General features: G+C 34.7%; 1 protein-coding gene across 6 annotated transcripts in view; it reads right to left on the bottom strand.

Annotated features, from left to right (window-relative positions):
* Positions 1 to 16,092, bottom strand: part of BMPR1B (bone morphogenetic protein receptor type 1B) — a 427,170-nt gene that overhangs the window by 211,250 nt on the left and 199,828 nt on the right. For 5 of the 6 annotated variants that reach the window (XM_037830282.1, XM_037830285.1, XM_037830287.1 and 2 more), the window contains one exon: positions 12,693 to 12,752. The exons of the other annotated variant lie outside the window; for it this stretch is intronic. The gene's annotated coding sequence lies outside the window, so the exon portion shown is untranslated. The remainder of the gene's footprint in view (positions 1 to 12,692; positions 12,753 to 16,092) is intronic. 6 annotated transcript variants of the gene reach the window in all.

Genomic DNA, 16,092 nt, shown 5'->3' with positions numbered 1-16,092 from the left:
TGAATGTAAAGGGTACGTCTTATATAATGATAATAGTAAAAACTATCAGTAACAGCATCTAGCACCATACTAAATAATTTCATACAATAAGAAATATAGCTAACATACGTTGGGCATTCAATACATGCCAGGTATTCTAAGAGCTTCATAAATATTAGCACATTCAATCTTCAGAATAACCTATAAGGTTGCCACTGCTGTCTCCATTTTAAATACAAGGAAAGTGAGGCAAGGAAACATTCAATAGTTTGCTGAAGATAATACAGAGGAAGGGCTGAGTTATAATCCCAGAGACTTGGGCTCTCAAGTCCATACTCCTGATCATTAGGTTAAACCATTGCTCTTTATGGGCTCATTTAATTTTCAACCTGTAATTTTCAACTCTGCAAATGAGGTTGTGCATTCCACATATTGTAGTCTATGTTAGTGGAGTCCCCAGAGCTGTACAATGCACTAACTAAGCAGCCATATGTGGCAGCTATATGATTTGCATTGTATAGGTAAAAAGTTCAATGATTTAGCCAAGGCTGCAAGGTTGTATAGCCAGTATCTGAAATATAGGCAGTCTCATTCCTTTCACTCAACCATGACGTATATAAGCAAAAAAGAAAGGCTAAAGACATTTCAGACAGAGAAAAATGAATCAGTAGAGCCAAGTGTGGGAATGAGGATGATTTGTTTGGGATCCAAGGAGTAAACCTGTTTGGTTTGATCATAGAGAGTACTGAAAAAGGATAAAAGCACAACTTAGTGCATCTCCTATCTGACCTCCCTGCTCTGGGTAAGGGAAAAGGCTACCGAATTTTCCTGAAAAGGGACAGCATATAGTAGCTTGTTTGAAAGAGCTGAACTTAAGCAATTGTGTGTGAGGATAAGGACTGTGAGGAGGTAAGGTTCTCCCTTCTCAAGAAAAGGGAAATTAAAGAAGCAACAAAGAGAATAAAGGTTCAGCATCAGAGAGGTGTCAGGAAATGATGGGATCTTAAAATAGAGTTGCCATAGGGTTGAATTTATTAATGATCTAAAAGTATTCTGGAAAAACCTTTACAAAAACAAAATGTTACAGATTATAACAATAAGTAAGCAAGGTAATTGGACAAAGGGTGGGATTAGAGTGCAGTATAGTTTTCTAGCTCATTTGGAGTCTATTTCATACAATATGCTTTCCTTTTTGCACTTGGAACATTATAAAAGAACTTTTTGGCTTCATGATATTTACATGTGACATGCTCATTATATAACAGCTCATTCATGCTCCTATAAAGAGGCTGGAATCATTTCTTTGAGGAAAAGTACATTTATTAAGACTCAATTTTAAGTCAAATGCTTATTTTTCAAAGGTCATTTTATACCTAGTGACTATATCATATAGGAATTAATATACCCATTGTATAGATGAGAAAACTGAGACTTGGTTAGGCAATTTATTTAAGGAACTTGGTGAAGGACCTATAATTTGTAAGACTTACAGAGACATGATTAAAATGCTAAACTGCTTTTCCTTTCAGTAAACCACTACGCCCTGAATAAGTAAGTTCACCCTGTGATCTCAGGCTATTATTAAAGGAAATTAAGTGAAAGCCTACTGCAAGTACTCTGTTTTTATTGTCTGCTAGTAAAAGTTGAACTAGCTTCAGATACTTTTACCTTATCATAAAAATATGTTCCATAAAGGGAATCCTCACCAATATTTTAATAGCAATGAAGAAAGGAATGTGATGGCAAATACTTACACCAAAGTCTTAAAGATACTTACTTATTTGTTCCCCATAATAAGGCTTCTTATTATGCATGCAACCTGTTCCAAACACACACACAGCAGGAGTTGGAGACGAGACATAAAAACTGCAAAAGTGATATTAGGCATACTGTGGCACATTCTTTTGTACTTGATAATGAAACCAAATGTTTTTGTAAAAAAAAAAAAAAAACAGTTAATGTAATTGTGACTTTCTAAAATTACATTTACCTTTAAATGTCAATGTATGAGAGGAATGTATAAAAGAGAAATAGATATAATTAACACATTATTGTTTTCAATTAAAAGGTCCTAAGGAAGCTACCCTTGGCCTGATTCAAAATAAACTAATTTAATTATTTCACAGAGACAGTAGTTCAGTAAGATTAAATTATTTTCTCTGAGGAGGTAACATAATTTGTTTCTGGTACCTGGTAGGCACACAATTAGCATTACTGAATGAATGAATTTCATGTGCAGACAAATTACAAATATAAATCCATCCCTGAAAGGAAAGGCTAGTCTTTTAACTGGCTCTAGCTTTTATTATTTTCAGAATTCAATTCTATTGACAAATCCATCTCATCTAACTTACACATTTCAGAAAACAAAGACATGTTTAATTACCAGAATCACAACTTTGCCTACCTTCTTTCGCTGTTATCAGAGAACACAAATAAACTGAGTAAAAACTTGCACAGCCTCCCCACTCGGCTGGAAAGCAACACCCACACTCCTTAGCAAGGCAGGGTTCACAACCTCCCCAACCCATCCCCAATATCATCTCCCCACTTATATACATGCCAAGGCAGAGATTATGATTTAGTAAATCCTGGGTGAAACTCGGGCATATGTAATATGTCAGGGCAACCGTGGTTTGGGATCAAGGCCTCCTTTTCAGGAATGGAGCAAAATCACATGAAGGACTGCTGTGAAAGGAGACAGGCCAGGCCAGAAAACTAAATCTTACTACACCATAGTGATCTACTTCTCCTACTGAATCAATCATACAAAGGTTTGTGACTTTTCCCTCCAAAATCCTGACTGCCTAGCAAGTACATTACTTTGGTTACACATGTGTATCAAACACCCACTGTTCCCAATCACAGGGGGCTACAAGTAAAGAAATGTTCCAGCCTCAAGGACTTTTCAATCTAATGGAAAAATAAGACTAATATACATGAGTGATAGCCATGAATTAGCTCAAAGATCTAAGGAGAACTGTGACTATTTTAAAGATCAATATTCCTTAGCAATCTTATACTGGCCAATCTTTCACTTCACCCAATTTGTGAAAGATACTTTCACTAAGACATATCATATGAGCTGTGTTAAGCCAATCCAGCAGCTATGTCTGGACTTTTCTTGACTCAAAATATTATTACTGCAGTTCTTTATATGGGTGCATTCTTTGCATGGTTCTTCCCAGACTTATTTTTTCAGTTATACATATCATCATATTTCTCATTTTTGAGTGATACGAATCAATCTAAATTTAACTGAAAGAATAGATAGATTATGACACTACATCTTTTCTACTAAAAGTCAGGTATTCTGCCTGAATTTGCTCTTCTGAATATCATGGCATAAATTATGAGTTCTAACCTCAAAATTTGGTATTTGAAAGGCAACGGCATATTTACTTAATGTTGTTATTTTTACGTGACAGGATAAACTAATATGAGGTTATTCCTAGCAATATATACCAAGGAGTCAATTCTTGTCACTGAAAAATCAATTGCATGCAGCTCACTTCAAATTTGCTCCAGAGCAACTATAAGAGCTATTCCCAGAGTCAATAGTACATATGTATCTGCCATTTTTTAAATCTATGTATTGGATTTCTCACCTATAAAATTCTCATGTCAGTTGGGTGGTAAATGAAAATGATGATAAAATTGATAGAAGTTTAAAACTACTTTCTCTGACAAAATAAAGAGTTGATATTTATTAAAGTCACGAACAATTTTCCTTTCATTCTGCAATGGGAAGGTGAAAAAGAAAAATAAATATTTTATATTATGTTGCCAAATGAGAGCCAATTAATTCCCATTCTTAAAAATAGTGATAACAACAATCTAAAAAATCAGAATTAGTTGCCGAAGGATTCTTAGGAGATAACTCAAATATGCTCACTAATATTCCAGGGCAGTACTCACTACTTTTAGCAAGGATTATACATGAATATTTGTAAAATCATTGTTATTACAGGATTTTAGATTTATGATAAAGAAATAGGGAATTATAAAAAGATATTCTTTTAAATTTTTTCCCATGTAAGGAATTTTGATATCTCTGTTTAAAACACTCTGTAGGATTTTAAGTATCTCAGGAGAAGACATTAGTTCAAAGTTATTACGTGGCTATTTTTTTTACTAGAGTAAACACATGGAAGGTGCACAGATTGTACTGCAATTTACAGTAATAAATTATTATCCCAGAAGAAAAGTTCTGATGAGGCAGAACATAGTATATAAAGAACTTTTCAGGTAGACCTATAAAATTAAAATTGCTCTGTTAAAATACTTTATTTTTGCTTTACTATTAAGCATATTAGAAAGAGGTACAATTTTTCCAATAACACTATACCTAATTACTTCACACATGCTGAGCCAAGAGATTTCTACCCATCATCATATTAGAATATGTCCTGTATAAGAGTAAGCATTTTTATTTTTGATCTGCAAGTACAAATACTTCCTTTTTTTCTATTTAAAAGCTGGAAAATGTAATATTCATAAGCTGGAATATCTGATCCAAGCTTCAAAATAAAATCCAATTTAGGATATGCTACATGTACTGACACAAGCTGCAATTCCATATTGATTCTACAAAGTTACACTGAACAAGAGGTAAAGAAAAACATTTAGCAATGTGCTAATGACCACTGCCTCTGTTTTCCCCTGTTGTGTTATGAAATGTTCCATACATGGGGCCCATTAGCTGGATCTGCTAATAGTTTCACAGCTCAGAGTTTGGCTTCATTTGTTAAGCATCAAGCTGTCCTATCACTTTTATAGAGCTGAAAAGGTTGTTACAGTTCATAATATAAAACTCACAAAAGAGTACAGCAGCTGTTCATATCCTTAAAGCACTCTACTATAATAATGATGTCACAGAAAAAGGCTGAAATCTATTACGTCTTGGACAGTGAAGCCGTTCAATCTCTCTAGTCAATGTAGGTATACAGGTTGCACTATAAACATTGTAGTAACATTACAATAAGAGGAAAAGCTCATTTTAAAAAATGACCAAGAACAGGTAATTAGGATCTTTTTCTATTTCTGCCTTCGATAAGCCTCACATCACTGGAACGACCAAAAAGAATACAAATATCACCAGCGCACTGTCTTATGCCCTACTGTGAACCACAACGCTTTGCAAAAATTACATATACATCAGTTAGGATCCTTCAGGGGAAACTATACAAGGTCCTCTAAATAAATAAAACAATTTCTCTTTAGTTATCATACACATCTACATAGTAAACATGACAAAATTGAATAATCATGTTCTCCAGAGAAATGCAAAGCAGTATTGCAATATTAATTTTAAGAGCTTACCTGTGTACTTCAAAACTGCTGTCATTTTTTTATGGCATAGAATGTTAAGTGGTTTCAAACACTGGGTCAGCAAAAGACATAGAAGAGACGGGTTATCCTCATTTTAGTATTCTTTTATTACAAAGCTGCATGAAACCATTTTCCAACTGAGAATTTTTTTAAAAAGACTTTTTAAAGACTGAATAACAAGCATTTTTACTCTATATATTTTGCAGCATTTTAGTTAAATTCCAAATTAAAGAGAAATTTTGAAAATCAAACATGTAAATTTTAACTATTAAAGTTGTTTTAATCTTCTTGAGATAAAAACAGCACTGATTCAGTACACTAAAAAAGGCCTAAATTCTAGCCCCCAATTTTTCACTAACCATTGTTTAATCTTTTTTTTTTTTTTTGCTTTTATTAGAGAAGTTGTAGGTTTACAGAAAAATCATGCAGAAAATACATAGTTCCCATATACTCCAAAGTTTTCCCTATTATTAACACTTTGCATTAGTGTGGTACCTTTGTTACAACAAAACAATATTATCACAATTATACTATTAACTATAGTCCATAGTTTACATTATGGTTCACTGTTTGTGTTATATGGTCCTATAGCTTAAATTTTTTTTATTCTAGTAACATATACACAACTTAAAATCTCCCCCTTAAAACCACGTTCAAATATAATTCAGTGCTGTTAATTACATTGTTAATGTTGTGCTACCACCACCACCATCCACTACCAAAACCTTTCCACCACCGTGAACAGAAACTCTGTACCAAGCACGGTATTTTTTACACTTGCAAAAAACTTCAAGCTGTCCAAGGATGTATGTCCATCCATTGTGCAATGCTTGAAAAAATTACGATACATCCATAGTTTAATCTTGAACAAGTCATTTACAGTGTTCAGTTTCAGTTTCCTTAACTTTAAAATGAAGAGCACAAGAAACAGAGATATATAAAGTCTCCTTTTCCCACAATAGTCCCATCAGCTATGGAAGGCCCAGGCATCAGAATGATGAGAACTAAGCCTCATGGAGCACTTGCTCTGTGCAGGGCACTGAGCTAAGCAATGTACACATATTAATTCACTTAACCGTCAAACAAATCTACACATAAATCGTTAGGGCTGAGAACAAGAAGGAATGGTATGTTATACAGGTTACCCAATATTACACAACTAGCAAGTAGAAGAGCAAGAATTCATATCCAGGCAAACTCCAGGGCCAGCTCTCTTCGCCACCGCATTAAACTACAAATACTGGGATATTTTTGGAATGGAGAGGTCTGGTTGTTTAAATATCTGGTTAAAGGATCAAGTCAGTGTTTAATAGTGGAAGGTTTGATGATTGAAGATAGTGCATTGCCTTAGGATCATTGTAGTTCTCAAAACACTACTGAATATATGCAGAGAAAGAATTAGATATTTCCCTACATATACACTTAGACTATGTGTCTTAGTCCTCCCACTTATTCCTACTTCCAAAGTAATAACAACATGAAGGTAGACCTCTAATTGGACTAGTTCTTTTCTCTGAACTACCGTCTGTGCCAAAGAACTATATAATCAGAGACCTCATTTATGGTTAACAGCTACCACAAGGTAAGTCTGGAAACAGATTCTAAATCATTTAAAATATTTTGGACACAGCTGGCAGAATACCTGTTGAAAATGGATGAGTGATGCTTGAGACACAAAACAATCAAAGGCAAGTGAATGTTCACATAACATTCACTACATTCTTTGTAGCATCAACAATTCTAAATTTATGGAAAGAACTTCAATGAAAAAGCAACTAGAATGAGATTAGCACTGTCATTTTCCTTCCTGAAAGCACACAGCAATCCACTGAAAATAAGCCTAGAAAAATGAATCATTACACATTCATTCCACAAACCCAAAGAAATGTGATCCTACAGAAAATGCTAACTTTTCTTTCTTTGACTTATTTACATTACCCTCACCACCTGTTAAATTTTTGCCATCTTTTTTTTACATATCTAAACATATTTTATAAACAAAAAGGGAAAATCTCTATGAGTAAAATTTAATTTTACCTTTACTATTTTTAACTACTAGATATTTACTCACTCTAAGTAACCAGAATGTTATTTCTTTTTCTTAGGTGACCCATAGGAAAGCCAGGGCACAGGTTTTATGACTAAAATGTAGAAAGTGAACACTGTCTTATAAATTGGTGCATGGAGAAAGAACCTAGTTGAATTTCATAGGATTTTTCCCAAAACATGAAATATAATATATAGTTTCATCATTAAAAGTTCCAATATCCAAAGAGGGATCTGACTTTCTATCTCTGAGAACACTTTCCTGACCAATCAACAAGCATTTAATGCATCTTACAATGTACATACAACCATGTACCTCAAAATTCAGAGTAACTTCTCTGCAGGGGTTGGAAGAACTAGAAGTAGAGAAATCAGTTAAGAATCTGTGACAAAATCCAGGCATTCAAGGATGAAAGCCTTGAAAGGATTGTGAAAGTGAAAATGAACAACAGGGGTGAACTTGGGAGATCACCAGAAAAAGAAATAGCAGAGCTTGCTAATATATTCAATTCAGCATAAAGGAGAGGAAAAAATTCAGAATCACTACAATGGCCTTAGTGTGCAGCTGGCAATATGATAAAGAGACACTGAATTGAGTAATAAACTAAGTATTCACTAGCAGTCCAGCAGCCTCACATTAACACGGCCTATATGCACTATAAAACTCAGTAATACTATTTCTTCACTTGTCAACAAATATAAATACCAAAAAAACATCTTTAAGAAAGCAACGTTCTTCCAAGACTACAAAACTTTTATCCCCAGGGACCGTGACATGTTGACAATCCCATAAGCAATACTGTAAAAGCCTCAATTTACAAGAAGTCAGATGGAAAAATGATCAAGCATTATTTAGTTGCCTAATTGAATCCTGAACAATTCTTGTTTTATTTCACAAATATTTGATCTTTAAAACACAATAATAATCTGTAAAATGCATTAATATTGTTGACCTAGTTCCTAGACAAAAAAGAAATGGAGTGTCAGATTAATTTGTAATAATATCTGATTCAAAACAAACAACTCAAGTTAAAGAACTGACCACAGTGACTAATTAGAATACTGCCGAAGTTCACCAGGTAATTTCATGAGTGTTGGCTAACTTCAACAGTGGCAAAGGTGTCCTAAAATGGCTTTGACTTTAAAGTGAGTTAAACCAAAAAACTATAATTTCCAAGGTGATATCTGGAAAAAGTTATAATCAAATTACAAAAATCAGAAAATATAACCTCTATCCCTAAAATCTGTAAAACAATAAATGAATTTTTTGCCTACAAATCACACTGTGATAGCAGTATGCACCTCTATCTGATTGCTTATATGAAGGACTTCAGACAAATTAAGAACACTACTCTAAATGTATGGTACAGTTACTGAACTAGTGAGTGAGTGAGTCAGTCAGAAAGTCTGCTTCGGACCTGGTTTTAAGTAATAACATTCATGAATTTTACAAACTGAGTACTGCATTACTCTAGGAAAATTTCCAAATATGTAAGTCCAATTGACACTCAAGTCCACTATCAAATTGTAGTTTCATGACAACTTAATAATATCACAGTCCACCATATTGTCAAGAACTATTAATTTTACATTGAAGGGTTTAGTTATTACCCTGGTTGTAATTCATAGTGTGAGGTTATATCCTTAAATACAGGAAATTAATTCTGGAGCAAAGGAGAAAACAAACAAAATTTGTAGTTGTAGCTCTTTGTGGCTCATGTAGAGAATTTCCTTAAGAATCTATCAATTTAAGAATCTGTTTCTATCATCAGTTTCCTTAACTTTTAGTGGAAAGTTGGTGACTCCCATTTAGGATGCCAGAGCACCAAAACAATTTTTATTTTTCAAATAGCAGAGGGAACACAGCAATTAAGAATTCAGATTATAGAATCAGATTGTCTAGGGTCTCAGGCAAATCTCACAAACCTCTCTTTGCCTTTTTTCCCCTTTCACATAAGATTGTTGCAGAAACAGAAAACTGTGGAAATTAATAGTAAATGTGCTTTTATAGAGGGTTTGATATGTGGTAAGCAGTTAAGCTATTATTACAGTTATTTGCTGTGCTGCCTCAGAGTCCAAGCAATCTTGAGGCTACTATTTCCCTACCTATAAAAAGCTATCAACTCAACAAGTTCCAATCCTAAATTCCAGGAACCAAACAGAGGCTTTAAAAATTCTGATTCCAGAACAAGATGGAGTAGTAGCACTTATTCCCCCATTAAATACAAATAAGAACCCTGGGCATCGTATATAAAACAGACATAAAAAGACTTTGAAAAGTGGAAAGAAGACCAGTTAGGGACCTCAGGACACAAAGGAAAGGACACGGCAAAATGTTTCCTAAATTTTCTTTTTGCCTCATGTGTTCTAGATTGGGTTAGCATTGTCTTCAATGTACTCAGGGAACTCAACATGCAAGTGAGAAATTTATAGTTGCATATTGTGGCTAAAGATTTTCACCCTTTGTAGACTTACCTAGTTATCTGCTCAGTTTATGAACTGTGGTGGATTGAAATGCGTACCCCAGTTTGGACATGTCTTGATCTTCATCCATATTCAGGTGGTTGTGGACCCACCATAAATAAGATCTCCTTAAGATATTACTTCACTTAAAGTGTGGCCCAACTGAATCAAGTCGGGCTTTAATCCATGTTACTGGAGTCCTTTACAAGCAGAGTGAAAGTGAGATGGAGAAAAGAAGTCATGGGGAGCAGCCAGAAACTGGACTTCAATGGAACCAAGAGGAGAAAGGAGAGGACCCTACCATGTGCATTGCCATGTGATGGAAAAGCCAAGGACCCACAAAGACTGACTGCCAGCCAGAAGATACCAACCCAGAAGAAAGCATGACTTCTAGCTTCTGAAATTGTGAGCCAATATACTCTTGTTGTTAAGCCAACACATTGTATCATAGTTGTTTTAGCAGCTAGAAAACAAAAACATGAACCTTCTGCACAACCCCACTGGTCTTCTCTTTTGTGACTTACCCGGAAGCCGGTTTCTCTTCTATCAAGTGGCCAGACACAACTCAGGTCAAAGCCCTTTCTCACTTTTCCCCTGAAACCTAATGAATCTGGATTGTTTTGTTGTTGTTGTTGTTATTGTTGTTTATCTCTGGTTTTCTCTTCATTGGTCCCACAAGAGTCAACAGTGTTCAAACCATAATGTCTTTGAACCTAATAAACACTGCTTACAACTATTGTTTAGAACATCGCCAAAGAGAGGGCTTACCTCACTCTCACCATAAAAGTCTTTTATTGTCAATCATTTAGGTCTTAATTATTTAATCCAGACTTATCTAAATATAGATTAATCTCTTTCCAATACATAGCCAGCATCACCACAACTTTCATCCATTGATACACTTCCCCTTATTTGATTTTTGGCTCTTTATAAATAAAAATTACCAACATTTGCCTTTACATTAAGCCAATGTAAAATGTCTAAGATTTACTGGAAATATGCTAGGCAAGACATGTGGAGGAGAAAAACTCATCCATACAATAACCACAGCTTGGCTCATGCCTCATATCACAGTGCCAGCCCCAACACCAACTCTCTCTCCATCCTATCCAAAATCCTACACAGGCAATAGAGCCTACTTCATAAATCAGACTTGAACTCTGGCTCTCCTAACCACCCCACTGTGTGTGTGTGTGTGTGTGTGTGTGTGTGTGTGTGTGTGTGTGAAAACATATATATATTTTTAAAATATAAGTTAGTCATTTGTATACCATATATATCTGTGTTCCCTAATTATTTCATGAGTCTAAGTCTTGTCCACCAAATAAAATCATAACCTATTAAAACAGGAACTAAATCATATTCTTATATATTTTTGTCCACTATACACAGCATGATGCTAATAAACACAGAGCAGATATCAATTTATTCATTCAACACATGAAAACTGAATCACTACCAGGTAATATGCTGCGGATTGGGGATTAAGAAGAAAATGAAAGACAGAAGAGGGAAAAATAGAAGTTTGCCCAGAAAGGGTTTACAAAGCACTGTGAGAGAACCATTCCAAACAGTTTAAGGTGTATATTGAGAATGGAAATTGAGAGGTGCTCAAGGAACTATAAGAGTACTGAAGAGGAAGTGCCTGTCAGGAAAAGTGTCACAGAGAAGGAGGGACTTCCATCAAACAGAATCCCAAAGGATAAATAAAATTCTTGCCAAGTAAACAAGAAAGAAGGTAGGAATGACATCCAAGGAAAAGTGAACAGCATATGCAAAGGAACAGAAGCATGAATGAAGGAGCAAGCAGATGCACTGAGGAGCTAGAAGAAATCTATAGGTTATCGGTGTAGAGACAGAAAGGGAGGTGACAACTGGTAAGACTAGAAAGGCAGGAAAAGACTCGATGAAGGTGAAGTGCTTTGTATGCCTCAGGGCATAATCCTGGAGGCAATGGGGGCCACTGAAGGGAGAGTGATATGATCAGATATCCATTCTGCTGGTGAAATGTTAGAGAGGTCAGAAAGGAGGAAAATTGGACAGATGTTAGGAAGCTATTGTTTGAGTCCAATTGGGAAATGATGAGGATCTGATTTAAGGGCAGCAGGGAATAGAATCAAAATAATTGAAAACAAGTACACTGACTGAGAAGAGAACAAGTGGATGATGAGTGGATGAAAACAAGTAAACTGAGTGGGAAGAGAAGAGGGTCAAGAACAGATCTCTGAGCAACATCAACATTTAACATGAGTCTTTACTGGAAGTCAAATCCATTCTTAGTTTGGGAACAAATTAACTATTTTTTTTTCTATCTTTAAATCTGCATTTCTCAATGTAAAAACAAGAAGAAACAGGTCAAGATTAATATGTTAAAGCCTAAACTGAAAACTGTTTATCTATCTACTAATCTTTGGATGTCTTCCAAACACTAAGTGTTTAGAGATAAAAGAATTCCATTCTCTCTCCTCTCCCCCCAAAAATCTGTCAAAGTGAAGTGGCTGCAGGCATACCTGTTGATCAGGCTTCTTTTGAGACTTCTGAAAATGGGTGCAAATATAATTCTTTTAAAGGCAGTAAATAAAGTCTAGAGTGACTAGTTCTGATTGGCCTCTACACCATTTGACTTTCTGCCTTCCCTAATACCTCCCAGGAATTCAAGTTATTGCTTTGACACATCAGCTCACTTTTATGTGTCTCAGTATAGCTTGAAATACAAAATAATTAATATGATTTTTCCCTTAGAGTGATTTAATTTGTATAATGGGTACTATCAATGGCAAATCTGACTTGACTTAAAGTACCTAGTAAAAAAAAAAAATACACTGCTGATATTTGTAGCATAAAATGGTCTAATAAAAGCACTCTTTTCTTACTTGATTTATACCAGGTACATCCACTTCAGGTACATCCACTCTCCTGATCACTTCTGAAACCTATAAAATGAAATAAATAATTAATTTGCAGGGAAAAAAAATTCAATGTGAGGTTCACATTACATTTTAATCAAAAATATACAAAACAAAATCTTTCACTACTGGAGGCAACAGAACCTCTCTTAAATCATATATCAATACTCATTTATTTTGTGGATCCTGCTAACATTCTCTGAGCATCTGCTATGTGACAGGCATTGCACCTATATTGAGCACTATATGGAATCTTGCATATTCCCTCAGGTAAAGTGCTACAAATAATTGAACGAGATCAGCAAGGAGTCAAAGGCTACCATCTCATCATCTAGAGCTTGGCTCTGCTATCACCTGCCTGAAAGCCATTCCCTAAGCACTATGGATAATATAGCTCCTCACAGAAACCACAGTCACTGTACTTCTATCTTGTTTCATTTGTGCATAGAAATCAGTCTTATTTTAAGTTACATTATTACCTTATGTGTTTGTTTTGTGCATGACTTCCACTATCGGAACATTAAGTGCAGCAGAGCTGGGAGTTATCATTCTTTTTCACCACTTTTACCTACAATGCCGAAAAGAATGCCTGGTATGTGTTCAACCTTTGGTCTAATGACTGCCTTTAAATCCACAAACTACCAAAATATTAAAACTGTGACCATCGTCAATTCATAGGATCCAGAGAGATCTAAAGTCCATGCATTGATAAGCTAACATGAACAGATTTATTTCAATTCAGCGCTATCCAGTGCCATGAATTCAGTGGCAGTCAAATGTTAACTGCAGTTGAAGCATATTTAAACTGTCTCTGAAATGACAGACAGGTGCAAAAAGGAATAGAAGAGGAAATAAAATAATCTTCTTATTGAAAGAAGCATGAATACCATAGTCAGGAATTCATAACACAAACACTTCAAAATGTCATTCAAGTTTCAAGTTCACACTTTCTCTAAGTTAATATGGTTGTTATGAGAACCTACTATACTAGAATGGATAATACAGAAATGACGGTATTCCATAAAACTGGGCACTTCTGGAGGGCAGTAGGTATAAATGCAAATAATATAAGGGTTCTGTTTGGTACTATTATCAACTGTAAAAGAGGAAAACTGAAACAAAAAGGTATACATAGTCTTGCAGTAATCGTTCTTTCAAAAACGTGATGGAATAAAGTTCCATTTTCAGAACCTGTTTTCTAAAAGAACCCTGTATTAACTGCATGTTGACCTATAAAGCACACAAAAGTTGCATTTTCTCTAGTTGGATCACAGACTCTCAGTTTCATAAGTATAGCCCATTGTACATAATTCCCAGGTCAGGGGTGCAGTAGACAAATTAATTAGTCTATTAAAGTCCCAGTCGTATCCTGGCACTGATGTTTAGGTTAGCACCTTCAGAAACAAATTTCTAATGCTTAACTATGCTGCCATTTGTTCGTGAGGGAAATTAGGAATGAAGGGAAAAAAGAAAACATGGCTGGGAAAAGTTCCCACTGACCTAAAGGCAGAAACATGCATGAGAGTCAGGGGTAGATTGGTGCATTCATAAAAAGGAGAAAAACTCCAGTTGATTAGTTCTTGTTATTTTAAGTGATTAGGAGAAAAATAAATGGCTTCATATCTAAGTGAAATTTAAATAGCATTTAACACTCTACAAAAATCAACCTAAAAGAAGATGATAATTTGCTATGACTTAGCACTAAAGAGAAACCAATGATTTCATATGATGAATCTCTTTAGTATTCCATGAGACAATTAAACACTTGACTAAACATTTTTGGTCTACAAATGACTGAAATGTATATTTGAAAACACAGACATACACACATACACACAGAGAACTATCAGGTATCTTACGCCTTATAGCCATTAGTTACCGCAGGGTGTATCTAACAGAAGCACATACCATACATCATTTGAAATTCAAGAAAAGTGAAGTTTGTTGATTATCGTACAACACAACAGAATATCTATGCACTATGTAGGAATTTTCTCTTAATTTTTTCCCTTTGTCCTTTGTTCGGAGGGGTCATGGTACAGTGAAATGATTTTACAGCATCAGTGACCCAGAAATGTGTAAGGGAACAGGCTATAAAAGCTGTTTTACACATAAGAATTAGGTGTTGAGAGTGTCTCAAATAGCTTTGAGAGCAGTAATAAGAAATGAACTACAGGATAAAGAATAACAATTTATAATAACACTATCTGTCAAAACAAATACCTCTTACATACTGGGCAATCGCACTATGGTACTTTGATGCAGCTATACCAAAGTGATGTTAAACTCCAGGCCATATAAAACCCACCCAGCATGCTGGATTATCAAAAAGGCAATCACAGTAACTGTGACTTACATTTTCCTTTGAACATCCCATTGTTTGACTATTAAAGAACAGAAATTAAGTTCATCTAATGGGAAGGATTTTGCCCCAATTAAATTGAGGACTCTTAAAAAATAATTACATTTCTGGGAATTTCTCTTCAGCAAATAATCAGAGACCCTAAAATAGAGAAGAATTAAATAGATAAAAGGTTATTATTTAATATTATTTATAACAGCAAAAACTGGAAACGGGAATGTCCAAAAACAAAACAATAGTTGAATAAATTATTATATAATAGAATATTCTGGTTACTAAATGGCTATGCTTTCAAGAAACATTTAATGAGACAGAAATTCACTAGATCATGGCAGACACAATAAAGATCTGTTGAATAAGTGAAATGAAAATGCAGTGTATAAAACTATATATATATTCCCATTTTAACATATAAATATATATTATACTAAAATGTATTATATATTATTTATCTTTTACATTTTATATTCTCACACATACAGAAAAAAATGGAAAAACACATCAAAGTGTCCACAGAGGTTATCTTTGGGTGGTAGAACTAAACACAAATTTTCTTGTGAAAACATATTTCCTTTATAATCAGAAATGAAGCTATTATAGTACTATAATAGTTTAAAACAACTGGGGTTGGCATTACCTAAAATGTTGCTCCTTGTATAATCATCAACGGATTAAAGCATAAGTCAGACTCCTCTGAGTGATATTCTCATCAACCACTTGCTAAGACTCCTGCCCTAACCATGTCCAGCAAATCTTGATAACCCCCAGTATTATCTTTCCCCCAGGTATGACTGATTCCTATTCTTAAACTACTATTTCCTCTTAATATTATGTCTACTTAATTGTGAGATGTGGTGTTAAAAAGCACAATATTACTTTGTCTATGGCCCTGGAATTTTTCCTCTGAGGCCAAAACAATGGGTGGGGATCTGTATTTGACAAATTCATTTATTTATGACAAACTGCTGTAAACCTGTTTCACATGTGGCAACAGATATTTTTGCA

This window comes from Choloepus didactylus, chromosome 3 (genome assembly GCF_015220235.1).
Source record: "Choloepus didactylus isolate mChoDid1 chromosome 3, mChoDid1.pri, whole genome shotgun sequence".
Lineage (NCBI taxonomy): Eukaryota > Metazoa > Chordata > Mammalia > Pilosa > Megalonychidae > Choloepus > Choloepus didactylus.
This window is presented reverse-complemented; position numbering and strand designations above follow the sequence as displayed.